Raw genomic sequence first — 6,000 nt, forward strand, 5'->3', positions numbered from 1 at the left:
TTTCCGAGTACGCTCGCTCATCCCTAAATACAACCCATTCATTTTAATGGATTCGATCAAATTTGCATATTTTATGCACACATTCCAGTCTGGCAAAAAAAACAATCTGCAGCATGTCCTACTTTGCAAATTTGCACAGCAAAGGTCCCCATAGAAGTCAATGGGGGTGTGCAAATATGCAAGGAAATGTGTGATACACTGTGTAATTCCACTGGAAAATAACACACCTGGAATTAATTAGCCATTTCAAGTGGTGTGTCTACAGGAGGATAGAAACACTATCTATTCTCCTTAGAGAGAGCACCTAGGCGGTGAGTGAGGAGACTCAAATGGCCATGCACGCTCCTCTGGGTAATATACAAATAAGGGAGCTGGAATAAAACCTCTACAGTGCCACCTATTGGAAGGCGGCATTCCTTCAAGCCAAAGCGTTTCTGACCCCGTCCCAGGCCTCTCTCTAGCAAAGCCAGACTCATACTGTACACTGATGAAGGGTAAATACCCTGAAACAGCTGTCTGTACATGGAGCCTGGCTTTGCTTTTAATTCCTGGTCATTGTTACAAGGCTTGTATAAAGAGTCTAACTTTGGCTTGAAGGAATGCTGCCTTCCAATAGGTGGCACAGTAGAGGTTTTATTCCATCTCCCTTATTTACAGGAGGATAGATTCACTCACTAGCAATATAACATGAGTAATGGAAGTATAAGAGGTACTTGACAGGGCCTAATTTCCAAAAGGGTCCACATTTTATAATATATTGGAGAATTATGTAATATTTATATTTTACAAAAGATATGATCATAGTTTTGGGAAAACCCATTAAAGTGAATGGCACAGAGCTTGCAGTACCATTCCATACTTCTGCACAGTGAACAAAGCTGTGCTACTTCTAGTTCGCAGCAGCTCCAGTGAATAGTTGATCGGAGGTCCCGAGCATTGGGTCCCTGCTTATCTGATATGGATTAGCTATTCAGATACTGACCTAACGTGATATCAGATTTTGGGAGTTATGCAAACAGCACAGTACAGTGAGCTACACTGTTTCCGCAGCTCCTGGGTTATGGAAACAGTGTAGCTGGCTATGCTACACCGTTTGCCTAACTTGCATTGACTTCTATGGGGGTTACAGCAACAGTGTAGCGTAGGTAGTTCTGTAAGTCTTGACTATCACATTCAGCTAGACTGGCGTAAGTGGGAACCACAGATGGGACCCGTATCGATGAGACTTTAATGGCAGACCCTGTGGAAATACCATGAAAGTCTCAGATGGGAATACCCCTTTAACCCTTTCCAATCCAATTTGCATTCCGGTTTACCTAGGGGGTTTACTCTTTTTCTGCCATTATACAACAGCGCTATATGCTGGCTAAAGCCAGTACTGCATGAGGTGACAGGTTGGATAGGTTCTGGCAGCAGAGAGGCTGGCAATATACAGTAAGAGAACCCCGACGAACGTCTTCCAACATTGGAGCTGTAATGTCTTCAGACATCAGACAGTGGATTGGAAAGGGTTAATATTTTATATACACATTTATCATCAGGAAACTTTGCATAAAGAATCTGTTTGTTTTTTTTAGCTTTTTGATGCAAAGAAAATGTACTGTGAAAAACTGTAAAGGCCCGTTTACACGGAGCAATGATCGTTCAAAGATCGCTCAAACGACAGTTTGAGTGACAGCTTTGAGCGATCATTTTGCAGAAACTTTTAAGTAGCTACTCAGCTACTTAAGAGGAATTAAGTGTGCAAATTAAGCCTTAGCTGAAAGCAGTTATTAGCCCGAGGGCTCTTATCTGCATTCAGTTCTTTTGTTCTCCAGCAGGAAACAATACTATCAGCACTCCCCGTGGAGAACTGCTGATAAGACCGAACAATGATTTTTAGGTTGGACTGAATTTAACGATCAGCTAGCAGTGTACGAAAAGTGTGTGTTTAGACGCAACGATTATCGCTCAAAAGTTCGCTTTTTAGTGATTTTTGAGCGATCATCACTCCATGTAAATGGGCCTTAAGATGTGAGGAGTTCACATATAGCACACAGCTACGCTCACAGGTGCAAGTAGTAAAGAGACATGCTAACCGAGCTTTGTATGCAAAATAAATTGTATGTTATGCATGGATTGTATGGTATGTATGTAATTGTATGTAGCTTCTGGGAGGTTTCAGTTTTGTGTTCACAATATAGACACAAAAAAGAACAGTATTGTGTGCGTCTAAAAAGCAGACAAATACAGTTCTTTTGTGGAAGTAGTTAAAAACAATAGTTTTATGACGACAGTGGGCGAAAATGTATATTTTGACTGATGGAAAGACTCTGCATCTGAGAGAAATGTATTAATGGTTATCGCCATGACTGCAGTAACAGGTATCACTAGATAAGCGGATCGAGTATGGACAGTGTAAAATGTACAGACTTCATGCATGCACTGCCAGTTTTCTTGTGTAGAGTGTGAGTGATTTGTGCAAGTTATTTGGCGCCATGTGTGGTCAATCAACAGACTAATTAGGCACATAGGGAAGATCAGATTAAGGCGCATGCTGTCAGAGGTCTCATTGAAATTAATGGGAGCCGTGCCTGCACTTACAAACACCGGCCACCACATAGGAGGTTGTTGCAGAGACTTCCGCTCCAAATACACAGAGGTCGGAGCAGAAGCCTCCATGCCGACCTCCTTAAAGTGGCCAGTGCTTGTAACTGCAGACACGGTTCCCATTGATTTCAATGAGAGCCGTACCTGCAGGTACGAGCACCGGCCACTACATGGGAGGTTGGCACAGAAGCTTCCGATCCGACCCTGTGTTATTGTGGTGCTGACAGCTTGAGCCCGCTCAGCTGATCGGTCGTGGGTCCCGAGTGATGGACCCCGGCTGATCAATTATTGATGACCTATCCTGATGATAGATCATGAATTGTATTTCATTGGAAATACCTTTTAAATGCCATCCTCTTTGTGCCATAGTCCCTGGATCTGCCAGTTTCCCGGGCCCCTCTTCAGTCTTCCAAGATGGCCGTACCACTTTTCTCCCTACTTGATGCACACTGTACTTTAGTAGAGCATCAGTAGTCTAAAACACTAAATAGGTTCTATTCATTGTGTAATATACTATGCAAATACACCTGTGTGAACAAGCCCAACAGGTATGTTCTCATGGTGAATTTGTGTGCGGATCCACATTAAAATCCACAGCATATTTTCTGTTTTCAACTGAAGCTGTGAAGTTTACATCTGATCCGTCTCAAAATTTGATACAGGTTTTGCATATCCACCAAGTGTAAAGGTGCTTAGGCATTTATGCTTCCGATTCTGAACAGCACCGCCGGACCCCATTGACTATAATGGGGTCCGCCCACTTTCCGCCCATCTGCCTGGCTTTCTTCCGGTATTTTCAGCCGCTTCCATGACAGAACCTCCAGGGGAGATTCTGACCCAGATGTGAAACTGCCACTAATGCATCCTTAGAGTATGTTCACATGGCAGATTTTTGCCGCAGAATTTGACATGGAATCCACACTGATTCCATGTTCGATTCTGTAGCAACTCATCATCCAATTACTCCTCAGCAAAGTATATACGGCAGAGATTTTTTCTACATGGTGATTTCAGATTTGGTTATGGAGAAAAAAAAGTGAGATGTCACTATGGATGTATTTCGCATCGGCAATTGGCACAATGAAAAGGGATAAATAGTCCTACACCTGCATAGCTGCCATAGAAATTAATAGCTCAACATTAGAAGAGGTGAGCAGAGGTGCCCCACAGCGCGTGAATGAAATTTATTAAAATCTCATCGACTTTGCTGGTACTGTATTCTGCTGTAGATTTTTTACCTGCAAATCCAAATGGAAAATCCGCAACTTTCTGCTACATGTGAATGTAATACAAGGATGTGCTCGGTGTATACCAGTACCTGCAGGACTGGGCCTGGCGGGATACAAATCTGCACAGCCTTCTAATAAATCAAAAAGTAACTGCACTTTTGAAAAAGTTTTGACATGTCAGAGAGATATGCCAAAAGTTTTGATCAGTGGGAGTCCGGGTGCTGAGACCACCACTGATTGCTGAAATTAAGGGGCTGCAGTGCTCAGTCAATCGCTGTGACCCTTCAGCTGTCATCATTGCTAGTCAGTTTCTCTTGACAGCTGAAGACTTCTATAGACATCTATACATCCGTTTTCTGCACTGGAGAAGAGCCGATAGGCAACGATGACAGCAAAAGGGGCACAGCACTCGGGTGAGCGCTGCAGCCCCTTCTTTTCAGTGGTCGTCTCAGCACCCGGACCCCACTGATCAAAACTTTTGACATGTTGCTGTAACATGACAAAGGTCTTTTTTTAAAGTGAAGTTACTCTTTAAGTGTATACATTGTTAATGGCAGCACCTACAACCACTAAACACTTAATTTGTTAGTAAACTGCGTGTACTTGTATCATTTGGGGCTCTTGGCTACATCAATGCCGCAACCAAGTCGTAACCCGGCCACATGGCTACCGCTACATAGGACCGTACCCTTAGATGTTTTTTCTAATTGTTGGAAGAGCTTTAGTAGGGGCTTTGTCTACAAGCAGAAGGTGGTCTTATAAAACTAGAGCGTGTGATGTGCCTGTTGTACAGTCAGAGACGGTATCATAATTCATGAAAGAAGACAACGCCAAAATTCAATCCGATGACATTACTCATGCATGAGCCTCATAGTGGAGCCATAGATCATGCAAGGCAGGAAGGGTTCACTGTGCAGAATATGAACTTTCCACCTGTGTGAGATATTCCAAACACACATTTTCCTATAGGCACGTCTTATACATGGCAGCTTCCCACAGGTTATAGCCGGATCCAGGCCTGCATTAGCAATACGGAGAACCACGTACGGTATAGAACCGGGCAGTATGGAGGATGAAGGCGAGAGTGATGAAAAGACAAGGGAATGATCCGGTCATATAAACGGCCTACCTTGTATCGAGCACCGTGATGTGGGAGGGGGGAGCAGACCAGGGATCTTACTGCGCCTGTCCAATCACCCCCCACCCTCTGCCAGTATTAGTGCCCCCTCCCCTACTTCTCCCCCAGATTCTGTCTGCATCACATTAGTGATGGGAATTCTGTCTCTTTTTGGTGAGCTGCATCATTTGACTCGGTTCACCAAAGAGTCGCTCTTTTGGCTCCCAAATAGCTCTTTCGGCTTTTCATTTAATACTAATGCTTTTCTGCCCTCCTCTCATCTCTGTCGCACGTCCTCCTCTGCTGATGGCAGAAACCGACTGCCAGGCAGGAATCCTGACCCCTGTCATGTACATGCCATCATCACTGCATGCACATAGTCACAGGATGCTACATCTGGAGCCGTAGATGGTGATACCACCGATGGCATGACAACACATTAGTCTACATCTGGTGATGGCAGAATAGTGCAGCTTCCATAAAATAGTCCTTTTGTGAACTAGATTTTGTTTTGACGCTCAATGTTTCTTTCCCTAGAATTTCTGCGCTCGCTCCAGACTGTTGTTTTATCCTCCTTTACAGCTTATGACTTGGAGTGAATCCATGACATACAAGCTCTCCATAGAATGCACTTCTCTCTGTAGAAGACTACAAATGACCGACAACCTGCTGCCTTCTTCCTGTCACTGCAGAAAGCCCGAGCTGTCGCCTGTGGGAAATCCCCCAGTGGGCTCAGTGTGTAATGTGCTCTTCTTCATGGCCCCTATATAGGACTCAGTGGCTAGTGAACGTTTACAATGATTAACTATTTAACTTCCAGCCATTTTTCAGGTATTCGTTTTTTTCATCCCCATGTTCCAAGAGCTATAACTTATCATTTTTTTCACCAGCATAGTGATTCTTTATTGCAAGACAACTTGTGTTTTTTAATGGTACCATTTAATGTAATGTATAATGTATTGGAAACTTTAAAAAAAAAAACTGAAGAAAAAACAGCAAATGCACAATTTTTGGGGGAGAGGTTTGCTTTTGTGGCATTCATGGTGGGGTAAAAATTATTTTCTA

At 43.5% G+C, this 6,000-nt stretch overlaps 1 protein-coding gene across 1 annotated transcript in view; it reads right to left on the bottom strand.

The window, feature by feature from the left end:
- Positions 1–4,974, bottom strand: part of LOC136580440 (dystrophin-related protein 2-like) — a 121,482-nt gene extending 116,508 nt beyond the window's left edge. Inside the window, exon 1 of the mRNA XM_066581017.1 lies at positions 4,948–4,974. The gene's annotated coding sequence lies outside the window, so the exon portion shown is untranslated. The remainder of the gene's footprint in view (positions 1–4,947) is intronic.
- Positions 4,975–6,000: the final 1,026 nt, after the last annotated feature.

Source organism: Eleutherodactylus coqui, chromosome 10 (genome assembly GCF_035609145.1).
Source record: "Eleutherodactylus coqui strain aEleCoq1 chromosome 10, aEleCoq1.hap1, whole genome shotgun sequence".
Taxonomy (NCBI): domain Eukaryota; kingdom Metazoa; phylum Chordata; class Amphibia; order Anura; family Eleutherodactylidae; genus Eleutherodactylus; species Eleutherodactylus coqui.